The sequence below is a fragment of the Lissotriton helveticus genome, chromosome 9 (genome assembly GCF_964261635.1).
Source record: "Lissotriton helveticus chromosome 9, aLisHel1.1, whole genome shotgun sequence".
In the NCBI taxonomy this organism is placed as follows: domain Eukaryota; kingdom Metazoa; phylum Chordata; class Amphibia; order Caudata; family Salamandridae; genus Lissotriton; species Lissotriton helveticus.
The window spans coordinates 285,336,087-285,352,005 of NC_136070.1; the positions used below are offsets into that span (position 1 = coordinate 285,336,087).

Below are 15,919 nucleotides of genomic sequence, written 5' to 3' on the forward strand. Positions count from 1 at the left end.
CGTTATAAGAGGTAGATGTGTTAGTGGAGGTTGCTTCAGATCCTCCACGATATGTGGAATGATGAAAAGAACCAGATTGTGTTTGAAGGGCTCCTCTTGCGTTAGCCATTTAATTTTTTTTTTTTGCTTTTTCTAGTGGATATCCCGCCATCTAGTGGTTGGAGTCGGAAAGTGCTACTTTGTTTTTTTCTTTTCACTGGTTCCAGTACCCCTTGGGTCCCCACTTAGCATATTCCTTACATTTCTATTTTATTTCCAAAGAGGGAGGATGCATTTCGTGAAAAGGCATATCATGAGTGGGGTTTCCAAGAGAAAAATATATCTGCCATTGGTTGTTAAAGAGTCTGTGTTGGCTTGGCTGTGATGCAAAATAGGGCTATCAATAAAATTGTATGCATTAATTTGTAACATGACTTCTGTTGGTTTCCTTTAAATATTAGCCATGGATCATTAATGTAGTTCTAGAACACATTTAAAAGTACTTCCTATTTATATGTGCAGTTTTAAGTATGCAGAGATAAGAGCTAAAAATACCCGCTTTAGGGTGCTTTTAAGGTCTCGACCGAGCCAGCGCATGCGCTGCTCTGGTGAGACTTTTAGTGAGTGGGCTTCAAATAGCTGACCACAGCTTTTTGTGCGGCCTAGAGCGTGCGGTTACACGCGCTGTTACGAGCACGGGCAACATCTGACTTTCCTGTCTCCTCGTGGTTCATTACACTTTTACAGTTACTTTCACGGCAGCGTCACTTTCACAGCCGTGCGTCCAATGTTTGTTTGGCTTGAATGAGAGTCGTGTTTGGCTTTTATCTGTTTACCACATGTCTGTATTTCAGTGGCGCTTTCACTTGTATCTCCTTGGCCCCAAAAGTCAATCTGTGTGTCTCGGCAAGCAGTCCCCAATGCCTGTGTCAGCTTGCACCTACGGTTCAGTATAACTTCAGATATCTCCGCATGTAATCAGCCCCCTGCAGCAGATCAGTAATTTATTAGCAGTTGCAGCCTTCTGACTTACCTTGTCTGAAGTGTTTGTGAGCAGGCACGGTCCTGTTACTTGGAGCCAGTTTTAGTACAAGTCCACCAATCGACAGACTGTGGGCCACCCTGCCAATATGGCTTCATTATCCTTCAGTATACTGGAGGCAATCTGCAGCCCCGGACATAGATCCTGTAGCGCAGAGCTCTACTGCAGCATTATGGGCGTCTTACTCGTACAGCTTTGTCTACGAGTGGGGCAGTCCACTGCTTCAGGCGCAGTGAGCCCCTAAATGTTTCCACGTTAGCTCTTCAGTGCAACCACCTGGGAGGCCTACATCCTCAGAGCTCGAGCACAGCAAATGTGCCTAGACAGCTTCACCCCAACCCTGCCCCCTCGAGTCAATCACTGGTGGCTTGGAGTTTCTGCTACCGCACCCGTGGGCCACCAGTTGTTCTTCGGTATACTTCCTCAGGTGCCGACCAGCCGCTGCTCCCAGCCGTTCTTCAAATCCAGCTTGCCGGTTCACAAGGTACGGCGATCCGCGCACTTCCCTGGGACAGCTTTCATTCACCCACGCATCTCACTCACTCCGTGCCGGCGGGTCCTTCGATGACAGACAGTCGCTGCATTCGCTGATAGCAATTCGGCGGACACCTCCTTTTCTCTTATTCCACTGCCATAATAATGCCATAGTTCACTTGTTTATTTATGCCATGGCGAGGTACTGACTAGCCGCGTGGTATTGGTATTCCAGCCATTCCGTTTGGCCGGGGAGATTGCATCAAAAGACTGCCCGAGGCTGGACCTTCTCAGGGCCCGCGCACCAAGACTAATTTACTCCATTTGTGGTGCAGAATGGCAGGATTAGGATGGATTTCTTCTCCAGTCCGATAGAGCAGCACTAAAATGCAGCCAAGTTGCCAGGGGCTCTCTAGCACCCCCTTAGCTTGCAAAACACTTAAACAGCCTGTTAGTACAAGTTCAAAGCTGCCCCAATTTGCATACAAGTGCCACTTTTTTTTAGCCATCTAATTCAGGCCTATTAATTTCTTCCAGATGGCCTGCAGATACTTTTAGTCTTGATGGCCTCCCTAGACTTCCTCATTCCCCGAGTGTTGTATGCTCCGTGAGTAGTAATGCTGCTCAATGGCCTCATTGTTGGTGATCTACTGCAATCTCAAGGGATTGAGGCACGCCCTTTCTCCACAGATCCAAGCATGCCGTTTCTTTAAAGGCATGTGCTTGGGATTTGCTACTCAAATTGGAGTCGTCTCCCAGCTTATATGCAGGGACAATCTGTAGGGTCTGATGTGATGTTTTGAACCATTTAAGTGGTTGCCACTGCAGGTGTATGTACATCCAAACCTATCACACACCATCAGATCACCATTAGAAAAAAACACACAAGCGAGGCCTATTGACTTTGACAATGTTTGTTAGCACAATTTAGTTTTACATTTCAGACAAATGAGTGTTAGAGATGGTATGAATAATTGGAATTGAAATTGTTTCAGTTCTGCAAATGAGATTATGAAAAACTCCGAATACGATATTGGCAATTTGTATTTGTATTTGTACTGGGTTTTATATCGCGCCAACTCACCGACAGGTCTCAAAGCGCTCCCAACCAAGTGCAGCAACAAGAAGCAAGATGACTATAGAGAGATTCTAAGTTACCAGATACTAGGAAGTAAATGCGTCTTTGAAGAGTAGAGTCTTCAAAGACTTCCTGAAGTGGAGAAGGTTGGGCTCTCTACGGAGCACCTCCGGTAACTTATTCCAAATGATCGGAGCCTGAACTGAAAAAGATCTGCCTCCTTTAGTTGCCAGCTTGAAGCGCGGACAAGACAGCAGGAAAGAACCGGAGGAACGTAGGGCGCGCTTGGGTTTGTATAATTAAAGTCTCTCTTTTATATAGGCTGGCGCCTGTCCATGGATTGCTTTGTGACAGATGCACATGCTCTTAAACTCAGCTCTTTGCACCACAGGCAACCAATGAAGCCTGTAGAGCAAGGGGGAAGCATGAGTCCGCCTTGGCACACCAAATATCAGGCGTGCTGCGTCATTCAGAGTAACCTGAAGACGGTTGGATAGATTTTTTGGGAGGCCAAGATATAGCGCATTGCCATAATCGATTCTCGACACTATTGTGGCTGAGACAATGGTTCGCAGCAAAATCCATGAGAGTAGGGGAACGAGCTTCCGCAGTTTCCTGATTAGGTTGGTACAAGAACCAACTACAGCAGACACTTGGTTAGCCATCGAGAGATCCTGATCAATCTTCATGCCGAGGCTCTTAACGCTAGGACATGGTCTTGGAGTAGGTCCGAGTTCTTGTGGCCAAAACAGATCGTTCCAGGGGGAGGTCGAGGTTGAAACTACGAGAACCTCTGTTTTGTCTGGGTTGATTTTCAGTAAATTGGACGACATCCAGTTCACTGTAACTCGTAATATGTCTTGGGCCGTGGACTGAGCCGATGATGTATTGTCGATACTCAGCAGCAGCTGAGTATCGTCGGCATAGTTAAAAACTTTACAGTTCATATTTGCCAGGGACTCCATCAGTGGCTGTAGGTACAAATTAAATAGGAGTGGAGAGAGCGCAGAGCCCTGCGGGACTCCGCAAGATAAAACACCCTCACCGGAGACCTGATCTGCTACCTGGATTCTCTGCGTCCTCCCAGATAAAAAGGCTGTTAGCCATTCGAGGGCTCGCTCTCCAATCCCGAGCCGAGCCAGTCTGCCCAGAAGCAATGCATGGCTGACAGTATCAAACGCCGCTGAAAGATCTAATAATATCAGGGCGCTTGGCTTTTTACTGTCAGCCATGCATCTGAGCTCATCCAGTACAGACAGCATTACCAATTCTGTGCTATGGTGGGCACGAAAGCCAGCCTGCCGCTCCTGGAGAAGGTGGTGAGATTCCAGGAGGGATGACAAAGATTTTAGCACGTGCTGTTCCAGCACTTTTGATAGAAATGGCAACTGAGAGATAGGTCTGTAGTTCTTCAAGCTGGATGGATCTGCCCCGGGCTTTTTTAATAGGGGTCTGACGCGTGCCTCTTTAAAGGAGGTAGGTAATGCGCCAGTAGCTAGTGAGGTGTTTAGGAGGTGTAGGATCTGATCCTCTAGGATCGGGATTGCTAGTCGGAGGATATCGGGTGGGCACGGGTCAGCAGGTGAGCCTGACTTGATGGATGTTACAAGTTGTCTCAGGATGGTAGAGTCAATTTCAGGGAAGCTGGTAAAAATAAGGTTTGGGGAATTTAAAGGGGGCGGTTGTTCAATGTGTGAGACTGGATTATCCTTCTTAATATCGGACAAGATAATCGCAACTTTTTCGAGGAAGTATCCTTGAAAGGTATCACAGTTGATTAAGATGTCGTTCTTTTCCTCCTTCACACTTAGCTCTTTCAGGATTTGAAAGGTTTCTCTCTGGATATTTGTGGCATTGTTTATACGTGTCTCGTAATAGTCCTTTTTAGCTAAGACAATAGACTTTTTGTATGTTTGAAACGACATTCTATATAGTTCCCTATCAGTGTCCTTTTTGGATTTCCTCCAGCATCTTTCGAGGCAACGGAGTTTTCTTTTGTGTTCACGTAGATTTTGGGTGAACCAAGGGGCTCCTTTCTCTGCACCCTTTACTCTTTGTACCTTTTCAGGGGCTAACTCATCGATTGATTTCCTGAGAGTCGTCGTAATCACATCATACATTGAGTCGAGGTCAGGGACACCTTGAAAGACTATGGGAGTCTGTTTGTATTTGGGCAGAGTTTTGGCCAAGGTGTCAGAGTTTACTTTCCTCCATTGGCGTACTTTTTTGGTTTTTAAAGGGAGTTTAGCCTGGAGATTGATTAACGGAACGTCGTATAGTATTAGGTGGTGGTCCGACCAAATACAGGGTGTAATACTTGCAATGGCCACCTTTGACATGGAGGACCAAATAAGATCAAGGATGTGGCCTTTTTTATGAGTTGGAGCTTCTACAAATTGTACTAAACCAAGAGAGGTCATAGTAGTGTGTAATTTCTGGGCTAGCGGATCTTGATTGCTTTTATCCCAGTGGATATTGAAATCGCCAGTTACCAGAATGTTTTTATAGCGTGTGCACAAATCTGACAATATAGGGAGAAAGAGGTCATTGAATTTTAAGGTACTTTGGGGTGGGCAATACACTGTTAAGATGGTAAAACAGGAGTTGTTCATGGTGATTTTTAACCCCAAAATGTCGACGGTACTTATAGTCTCCGATAAGATTTTAGTTACCGTAAACTGCTTTTTAAAGATCGTTGCTACACCCCCACCTCGAGCCCCCTCTGGTCGGTTGTGCCAGATCATATCATATCCACTAGGAAGGGCGGCGATGATATCCGGGGAAGAGGCATCGCTCAGCCAGGTTTCAGTGAGTGTCAGGAAGTCGATGGTCTCGTCTTGTAAAAGAGTGTAAATTTCTAGGTGATGTTTCTGCAATGACCTGGTATTGAGGGTGGCTAGCTTAAGGGGGGGTGGAGGATTAGAAATCTTACCGCTGGGTATGTGCAAGATGTTAAGTTCCTCTAAGATGGCACATATAGCAGGTGGTAATGTATAGCTGTCAGATTTCAGTACTAGGAGATCCCCGGAGGAGTAGCAGGTGCGTGTACCAGAGTCCCTAAGCCCTGTGCCCGGCCATGCGCGGACGGGCGCAGACGGGCAGGACTCTGGCACGACTCCGGCGCAGATCCGGCGCAGATCCGGCGCGCCCGCTGATCGCGTCCGCTGCGTCATCTCCGCCCGTTTTTATGGCGCCTGAAATCGCGTCACAAATTGCTGCCTGACCTAAGATGGCCGCCAAAACCGGTACTCTGCTCTCGGCGTCAATACTCGGCCGAGAGCAGGTCCGATTCGGAAAAACAGGGGTTTAGTTACTGTTAAGCGTAAGGGGGGGTCAACAGGGGGGTCGCAAGCACCTATTCCAGTCAGGTGCACAAAATACAATTTTTCACAGTTTCAATTCGTAAAAAACAGATTAAAATTTTAAGAAAGCGAGAGACCTCCCGGCTTTCCGCCTCAGGAGGGTGAGAGATGCGTGCAGGTTAGAAGTTACCGGCACTCTCCCTTCGCGTCCCTTATATGGCGCCTGAAATCGCGTCACAAATTGCTGCCTGACCTAAGATGGCCGCCAAAACCGGTACTCTGCTCTCGGCGTCAATACTCGGCCGAGAGCAGGTCCGATTCGGAAAAACAGGGGTTTAGTTACTGTTAAGCGTAAGGGGGGTCAACAGGGGGGTCGCAAGCACCTATTCCGGTCAGGTGAATGAAACATAACAATCATTGGCATAGCCAATAGGTCTCGCCTTTGGGATCTTTTAAGTGTTTAGCCATGCAAGGATATTGTGCTGCATAACTAAATACTTATAAGGTCCCAAAAGCAAGACCTATTGGCTATGCCAATGCTTGTTGTACTTGCCAGAATATATCAAAATACTGGTTGTGTTCGTAGAAATCCGGTCAGCTGGGCAACCCTAATCATGAGATCTTGTTAGTTGCAGGATCAGCAAATTATTTCTTCCACCCTCCATCCCTGGTTAATGCTATAATAGCAATAGTTTAACTTGTTTTATTTTTTATATATTTATTATTTTTTCGTTATTTCCAGTCAATAAATAGTCAAAATATTTACACATACAACAGTCATTTTGTCAGAGATGTAGCACAGGAATAAAAAACAAAAAAACAAAAAAACGAGACAAAGCAACATGAGAAAACATAAGCCTTAGTCACTACAAAAATGATAAACAAATTCAAAGGAGTAGAGGAGCACAAAGAACTTGCTTGATTTTAGTTTTTAAACATTCTCCTTCCACCTCATGATAGGTTCCCATATGTGTTTCCCGAGGATTTTCCCTTTTTTTCCCCCTTCCTATCATATATCCCTTTTTTTCTAAGTTTTATACTGACAATAATCTGGCTAGCCATTGGTGAAAGGTTGGGGCTGCCTAATCCAGCCATGCAGTGGCCGCACAACCTTAAAACTGACATAGCATGAATAGAAAATATTGCAAGTCACACTGCTCATCGTCCCCACTTACCCCGAGGATAGTCCATGCTGATGTAATGGAGATTTTAATATCTAAAGTTCGATGCAGGAAAGATTCAATTGCCCTATGCAATGAATAAAGTTGGGGGCATGAATCAAAAACAGGAATAATATCCGCCTCTGTGCTATCACATCGGGGGCAGCAAGTTCCTGTTGTCCCACCCCACTGCGCAATCCTACTAGGTGTATGATACAAGGAATATATTTTATAATGTTGGGCCTGCAACGGTTCTGAGCAGAGTAATGTTCGCCCCATCTCGAGAGAAACCTGAAAACTATCCTGATCCACCTGAAGGTTGTCCACCCATTTCCTTCCATATTTTTCTAGATCATCACTTTTGAGTGCTACTGGCTCTGAGTACAACCTCCTGATAGAGCAATCTGCCCCACCTTCAATTACATCTAAAATCCTTCTTTTACTAAAGCCAGCTGAGACCCCTGCTTGTTCATTAGATAACTCCATAGCTGCAGAGACTTAAAGTTATTAGTAGCGATGCCGTAATTCTCCTGGACATCAGTAAACTGCAGAACACCGTTAACCCCCATCAAGTCACCCAGCTTTTTAATCCCTCGCTGCCCCCATTCAGCCACAACTGAATCTGTGAATAATTCTCCTGGAAGAGAAACATTCCTTACGATCAGAGTATAGGCGTTAAACCTACCCACCCCCAGCTTTTTACAGAGTGGTGTCCAGATTTTATAAGCTGCCATAAGTGTCTTGAATCTGGTTCTTTTAAAATAGCTGGGGTCTGTATATTTCAAAAAACAGTTCTCCGGATTCTCCCCAATAAGAATTGCGAATATATCTGTTGATCCTGTCTTGATTTGTAAATCTGAAGTGTCTCTCCCCCCCCCCCCCCATCAGCCAACACATATACTGAATAGCAGCCGCCCAATAGTATAACTTAAAATCGGGAACTGCCCACCCTCCCCTGTCTCTAGGGAGTGTCAGAAAACGAAGGGCCCTCCTGGTCTTCCCTTGTGCCCAAATAAACGTATTAATTAAATGTTCAATTGCAACAAACCATTTAGCTTCAAAAACCAATGGAATTGTCCTAAACAAATAAAGAAACTTAGATAAAATTATCATTTTCACTACGTTAGTGCGGCCTACTAAAGAAAGGTGAAGATTATGTATTCTATCAAGATCTTTCTTACTTTTGGTCATTATAGGTCCAATATTTTGGTCTACAACCTTATCAAGGTCTGCTGAGATGCTAATCCCCAAATACACAGCCGAGCTTACTACTCGAGCATCCTCACAGACCACCTGTCTATTCTTAATGATCTGCTTCTTAGGGACATTTAACGCGTAGCCCGAAATCTGACCAAAAAGAGCAGCCTCTTTCAACTTCCTCGATAGCACCAATTGGTGAGGGCGTCACTATTGCAACATCGTCCGTGTAAGCAAAAGTTTTAAAGGCTTGGCCCTGGATCCTGATCGGAAGAATCTTATCGTTTAATTCCAACTTGCGAATTAAGGGGTTCATATATAACGCAAACAACAAGGACACTCTTGACGAGTACCCCGTTTAATTGATACTGCCGAAGTATACCCTCCATTGATTCTGAGCCGATCTAAGGGGATTGATAAAGCGCCTGGATCGCCCTGATGAATTCTTAACCAATGCCATACCACTTTAAAGCTGCCCACAGGTAGTCCCAGGAGACCCAATCGAATGCTTTCTCTGCATTCAAAAACAACCGCCATAGGGTCTCCTGAGACTTCCATGGCATCAAAAAAAGTGATGACCTTGCGGACATGCTGAGCAGTTACCCCTCCCTAGGATAAAACCATGTTGTATAGAACTATCCAACTGCTCAATTCTCTTACACATCCTTAGAGCCCGCGCTTTGGAATAAATATTAGCATCTGCATTCATTAGAGTACTAGGTCTATAAGACCCTGGTTCCAGGTGTGGTAAACCCTTTTTTGGAATCACAACAATATTGGCGCCTGCCCACGAGCCTGGCACAGATTTTCTTAACTGAGCCTGTAGAATTGTGTCCACAAGGTCCAGACGTATACCAGCTTGGAATGCTTTGTAGAATTATACAGGGATGTGATCTGGCCCAGCAGCTTTACCTGAAGGTAGGCTGTTAAGTGCCACTGTAATTTCTCCAGCACTTAATGGTGCATCTAGCGCCTCCCTGTCTTCTTTTGTGAGTAGAGCTACATCAACATCCCCCAAATACCATTGACTATCTAAAGAACCTCCCACCTGCTCCTCGCTATAAAGTTTAGTATAGAGCTGTATAAAAACCTCACTAACTTCCTCAAGATCAGCAGTTGAGCCACCTTTACCATCTGAAATGTCCTTAATTTGTCCTGTAGCCAACCTCTGCCTTGTGCGGACCGCAAGTGTATGTCTCACACGCTCATTCAATTCATGGCAATGTTTTTTTATTAAATAGGTTGCAGCTGCCTTAATTGCGAAACCCTCATTCAGCTCTGCTTTAGTAGACAGTATTTTTAAAAGTGCTGTATCTGGGGAGGTACCAGTCTGGACTGCGAGACAGTTCTAACGCTGCTTCAACCAACTTGCTAACTCTAATCTACTCTTGTCTTTGTTTATCTATAACTTAATGTCTCCCCTTGGATCCCAGCTTTAAATGCGTCCCAGCTAAATCCTGTCTCAGTGCTCCCCCAATTAATTTGCCAGAAAGTTGCTATCCAATTATTCATGTGTTTAATATAATCGTCTTTAAGCAACTTCCTTTCAAACGTTCGTGTGCGTACCTGAATTTGAGTTTAAAGTATTTATATAGCGCAGCATACACCATGCGGTTTCTTGGCGCTTGGTGTACGCTGTCTCTTCCCTCCTGTCACTAACTGTTAGAATAAGCAGGTTGTGGTCAGAGATCAAGCGGGGAAACTTCTCTGACTTTTAGATAACAAGGAATTAGATGTAAAAAATAGTCAAGTCTGACGCAGACCTTATGCGGAGCAGAATAATAGGTGATTCCATCATTTAATGGGTTCAGCCGTACCCATGTGTCAGTTAGGGCATTATGACATGCCAAATTACAAATTGCTGGGCATACTTTCTTCTTCCTGCTTCCATAGCGCTGCCCGTGCTCTGTGCCCAGACCCCCCCCCCCATTCATGTTAAAATCCCCACACAGCATAATCGGTTCAGGCCAAGAGGCCAATTCTGTGTCTAAGAACTCAAAAACATCTGGGTCATCCTCTATAGATCCATACACTGATCCTACAGTGACTACTTGATTGTTTATTACACATTCTAACAAGACCCATCTGCCCCATTAATCTTCCTTCTTTTTATTGACTTTAACATCCCTTTTAGGCAAAAAGCCACCCCTCTAGTCTTTGTCCCTTGCTTTGAATATGCCAACAAAGTAAAACCCAACTGCTCCATTACATAACCCCTTGTCCCTTCTACGTGTGTCTCCTGGAGACAGACTAAGTCCTATCGCATTAGTTTCAGGGCAGCCGCAACATGCCGTCTTTTCATATGATTATTTAACCCGCACACGTTAAGAGAAGCAATTCTTATACTCCTTAAAATCCAGATAGCCAATATGTTTTTCAGGGATTTCCTCACCTCCTGTAAAAGCTGCTTCATTTTTTTGTTACTGCACCTCGTATGACTGCTTAACTGTTCCAAAATTGATACTGTACTACTCCATGTGAACCGTGTGAATCAACTGGCCTGCCCTCTTGATATAGATGCGAAGTTGAAGAGTAGTCCCAACAAAGTTTCCTGTTTGCCCCAGCTTCAAGAGAACTATGAGGGTGCTTGGATTTCGGATGTATCTTTTTTTCTGCCGATAACCCCTATAGTTTGCAGGTGCCTTCTGTACTGATGAGCTTACGGCCGAATCTGAGTCAGAAGTGCTGATCAGGCTGCCCTCGGTTGAAGTCTGGAGGTCAGATTCATCATTGAGAGAAGAAACATTCTCCGTCCGGGGTTCCAGGGATCACCCTGTCTGGAGTCAATACGTGAGCGTGACCCTCAGCCCCAACTTCTCCCAACAGAACCGAAGCAACAGAGGGAGTGGGGGGGTCCCATGACACCGTAATTGTATTAAACCTTCTACTTCCCCTACCCGTATGTATGGTGGCCTTCCCAATGAAATCAGAACATTGTTGTCGTTTTCCCCTCCACTTCCTGCCAGGACTGTGTTCCCACTGGGAGACTTGCCTTTTTCCGTGCTCTGCGAGTCCCGAGCAGCAACCTTGCTTGAGCTATCCTGTGCCTCGCCGGAGAGCGCCTGTAACTCCGTCTCAGTCTGTCGCCCAGGAACAGCACTTCAAGCGTCTTCCCCCGGCACGGTTCCAGCACTGATCTGAGCCATCTCTGCCGTCCTCGTATGGAAAGATTCTTTCAAGGTAGGTTGCCTTAGGGTGGGTTCCTTAAGTTTACCCCCATCTGTGCCAACCTGTGCGCCGCCGCAATCTTTTCCGCTGCTAGCTCCTGCAGGCCCGCTGCCACCATTGCCGCGTGGATCATCCGTCTTTTTAGTGGTACCTCTCCGTGGCAGGGTAAGCCGCGCTGGTTATGACCTAGAGTTGCTGAATCCTTCGGTGCCACTTTACCGCCAGCACTCTTGTTGCTCCATCTGGGCATTAACGTCCTTCGGCTGCTGCTTAGGGCCCATAGGTGCCATAGTTTCTTTACCTCTGACCCGCCACCGCCGCCAGGAAAGCCAATCAAGCCGTTGTACCACAACTGCGGTTATCCGGAGCACCTGCTGAACCGGCAATAACTCATGAATCCAAGTTGCCACACAATAATTTGCTAGGAAGGGAGTCTCCAGCATTCCAACATCAGAGCTTAGGGGGAGGGAGAACTGCGACTTCTTGCTGCAATCAGTCAGCGGCCATCTTGCCTCCAGCTGAGTGACCTCAATAGTTCAACTTGTATCTGAAACCCAACTCGCCAACTGCCAATAACGTGTTACTCCAAAGACCTGGGAATACATTCTGCATTCAGACAACTCAATTCTCATTCTCACCTATCAAACTGCACTCACATCGATCACACTGCTCACCATACACTCATGCGGTTACCCAGTTCATCCTTCTCTTACCCTGCGCTCACACAAGCACACTGGTCACCCTGAACTCTCAGCAACCACACTGCACTCTAGTCACTCCCAAAGACCTCCCACCGTTCTCCTTCTACTTACCCTGCGGTCACATGAGGACAACGCTCACCCTGCACTCATATCGATCAATGCACTCACAAAAGCACACTTACTCACCCTGCACTCGTGACAATTCACTCACTTGTCACTCACTGCTCACCCTGTAATCTCACTCAAACAAGGACATCACACACCATGCATTCATTACTCCCACCTTGCACTTTCACCCACACCCAAACTCATATGGTCACATCACTCAACCTGCAGTCACTCCTCTCACCCTGGCACATCGCTCACTGTACACTCAAAAAAGCACTTTCACAGACAACGCTTCACTCATGGGCACACCACTCACCCTGCACACACACCACACAAACAAGCACATCATTCACTCTGGAGTCACAACTCTCACCCTGCAATCTCTCCTCTCATCCTGCACTCACACAGACACACCTCTCAGTCTACACTCATATAGGCACTATGTTCACTCTGCCTGAACAGAGGCATAACAGTCTGCCAGAACGCATAGGGACAAACCACTCACCCTGCACCGACTCCTCTCACTATGTAGTCACTTACACAGCTCACCTTTCACTCTTGCAGTTCAATCTGTACTCACACAGGCACACCACTCACTCTGCATTTATACTGCTTCCACCACCCTGCACTCACTCCTCCCACCTGACAGTAACATGGGCCCTCCTCTCGTAATGGATGTATGCAGCTCACTTGACACTCACATCGGGCCAGTTTTCAGTGCCACCCTACACTCACGCTGCACTCGCACCATTTACCATCACCCAGCAGAAGACCAGAGATAGCAGGGTTGAGCTGGTGCAGGGGGAACAGCCTTTACCACGAGGTTTTGACCTCGAAATGAAAGTACACCACTTTTTTTTTTTTTTACATCGGAATTACTTTTACCATGCTAGTATTTACCAAGCAACTCTTTACACCGCATATGTTTAAATTGGTAACTATTTGGTATTTAGTTTATATATTTTAAGGTTAAATAAAGAGGGGGGGGTTGGGAAGGTCTCCCCCCCCCCCCAAAAAGTAAACCCGTCATCGACATAAATGTAATTTTTTTTAAATATACAATTTTGTTTACAATATTGCTTTAAGATTATTAATCCCTAAAGTAAGCCTCAGCTCAATTTACCACTACTCTACCCTCTATATGCTTTATCTATATACACAGAACCTACAGTTTGTATTGTGGTGCCTGTTTGGAAGTAGATATGATGTAATCTAGAGCTTGTGGGCTAACTCCACAAGGACCAAATATTTGTCTCACCTTGGCCCACTCAAAGGCACCCTTGGCCCATCGAAATGGAAATTCCTGGAGTAGGGCCTGGTGGGCATAAGCAAAATGTAAATAAAGCAATGGATGAAGGACCGTATTTAAGTATATTAAACACTAATAAAATCAAAAGGTTTTGGCTAACACCAGACCTAAACAAGCAGGGAATGTAACCCCCACCCTGTGTTTGTGGGGCTCCGCCTCTTCTCAGCCTGAAATTCTCTGGGCAAACTCATAAGGTGCGTATATCTTGGGTAAGCCGAGGCCACATTGGCAGGCTATCATCTATATTGCTGTGAGTTGGGTTTGAGTCTCGGTAACGACGCCAAAACCTCCTGTGATTCTGGGCAAATCACTTAATCTCCCCGTGCCTAAAAATGAAAGTGTGTGTCCTCATGTTAAAAAAAAACCCAAAAAGAACGTAACTTGTGCTATGTAAAGCGCTCGGATACCTGATTCGGTTCGGGTCTAGTTCGCGCTATATGAAACTACCAACAAAAAAAAAAAACCTGATAGGTCTGTGAGCAGATCTGAGTTGGGTGAAAGGAGTACCACACTGAGTTAATACTCGATGCGAGCCGAGAGACAGGTCAATATGTGGTACCCTTAGTAATGTTATTGCCACACGGTGTGGTCAGTGAAGGGACGTGTACTCACCTGCTGGGGGGTCCTGTGGCTGCTGCTCACAGCCCACAAACTCCACACAGTTCTGGGGCCCTCCAAGGACTTCACACCCCGCCCCAGCTCCGTAGGGTCCCCAAAGCACTCTTCTTCACACGGTCCTGCACACACCTTTCCACACGGTCCCGTGGTCCCTCTGGCGTCCTCACGGTCCTTCACACGGCTTGGTGATGACGCTAAGGACAGCTGATCTCAGGGCAGGGCCTGGAGGAGATATTGGCAGGGCGCTAGGGTGTACTGTGGCCCTGTTGTGCGTGGAGAGGCGGTGCCCAAGTCAACTTGTAGCCCTCGGTCGAGAGATCACACCCGTGTCCCCATCACCCCTGGAGTTTCCAGGTTTAGGGTGGGGGGAGGGGAGGGGAGCAGGCCGTCTGGACATTGGATAAAATACCCCGAGCAGGGCAGCACCCCGGAGAAAACAACCCCTCAGGTTAGAGGGGGTGATTGGCTCAGAGCATATGAGCCAGGCCGTGGCTGAAGTGCAGTCACGACCCAGTTATCGCCCCTGGAGTTTCCAAGTTTTAGGAGGGTACGGGGAGGGGAGCAGGCCGCCTGGACATTGGCAACGCTCCTGAAACAAGAACATGAGGGCGGAGTGGGTGATTGGCAGAGTAGGATTGGGATAAAAAAAAATAGTGTTGGGCACCCAAGAAAAATGTGTCCCACATGCGGATTGTGGTAATCCGCAAAAACACGGCTATCGTGTTTTAAGTATTATGAAGTTCTCTAAAAAACAGGCGTGATTTCTTAACTTCGCTGAGATTTAGAAAAAATGCTAATATTTCTTGGACTATGTACATGGAGGAGTTCACAGTTGTGAGCCACACCTGAGTATACATAGGGTCACTTCTGCTCAGGCCCCCCTGCGCCCCGCCCGCTCAATCTGCATACATTAATTACATTAATGGGTGGAACAGCCAGAGTCCGGGAGCGAGATCTCCAACCCCTCGGTAACCAGCCTGGGACGCGGCCTGTTTAGACGAAACAAAGCCTTAGGAACGACCCCCTAGCGACCCCATGATTGGCGCACGGTAACCATGTGATGTTTCTTTAGGGTGTTTCTGAGAGCAGCAACGGGCACGAGTAGCGGCGGTGGAGCGGGCTGTGAGGGGGAGCCGCGGGGTCATGCGCAGAGGCAGCGGCAGCCAGGCCGACTCAAGAGTTTCCAGTGCTCCGCTTAACTTCTAGACTCTGCCGAGCCGGGCGCGCTGTGCCTCGCGGGCTGCTTCCTTCCTGCTGCCCCGCTGATGATACGGGACGGCCCTACCGGCGGCAGTAGCCCCCGGCTTCCCGGAGGCATCCCAGAATCTACCGAGCTCATCGGGGCTTCAGAATTTAATAAAGGTGAGGCGTTTCTCCCCTTCGGGACTCAGACATCCTGGGCTCTCCCAGCTACAGCTACTCCAGCTCTGCCACTCCTACTTCTGTCCACAGTCCCCTGGCTTCTGCTGCACATTCCCTCTCATGGGTTTGTCACTTTTGTCTTCAAGAATCTACGCAGCATACCTTCTTTCCAATCACCTCCTGGGGCCCGAAATGCAAGCATGAGCCGACGGTGCGCATTGAGCAGACGGCGGAGAGGGAAAGTGAAAGCAACTGCCTGAGGCTTGCAAGGGAGACAGGAGATGAAGAGCGCGTGACTAAGTCACATGGTGAACGCACGCGATGCAATGGTTATATGTGCGTGCACCGAATCTTTCAGACCTCTACCATAAATGAGCATTCCAAATACCACACAGCTTTTCTACATTATGTACACATTTCA

At 46.9% G+C, this 15,919-nt stretch overlaps 1 protein-coding gene across 4 annotated transcripts in view; it reads right to left on the bottom strand.

Annotated features, from left to right (window-relative positions):
• GTF2A1 (general transcription factor IIA subunit 1) overlaps positions 1–15,919 on the bottom strand; it is a 176,465-nt gene that overhangs the window by 15,412 nt on the left and 145,134 nt on the right. The gene's annotated exons all lie outside the window — the stretch shown is intronic.